The following is a 413-nucleotide window of genomic DNA, read 5'->3' as shown; positions in this document are numbered from 1 at the left end:
GCTACCTTACGACTTGCACAAGAGTATTTTAGGAGTACTTTAAATCACCTAATGACGGTCAAAGTGGGTAAAAATAGCCATGTTGTCCTGATTGTATGAAGAGCATGTATCACCACACAGAGGACTTTCCCCTGGGTCTGCCCAGGGCCCGGTCCAAGGCCAGAGGCCGAGAGTAGGTCAAGGGGAAATTGCAGATCATTAAAGACAAGAAGATACGTAAGATAACACACATCTCCAACCCTGCAACCCTGCTGAAGAGGAGGTCAGCCCAAGCAGCGTTAAACGTAAGAACAGATGAGGGGCCTTTCACCAGGTCGTCCTTTCACCAGGCCAAGGGTCAGAGGTCAAAGGTCAGGTTGGGGGTCATCATTCAGGAAGTACAGATGGCAGAACAGGTGTGGAAAACATAGAGA

Source organism: Micromesistius poutassou (assembly GCF_964030765.1).
Source record: "Micromesistius poutassou genome assembly, chromosome: 14".
Classification (NCBI taxonomy): Eukaryota; Metazoa; Chordata; class Actinopteri; order Gadiformes; family Gadidae; genus Micromesistius; species Micromesistius poutassou.
This window is presented reverse-complemented; position numbering follows the sequence as displayed.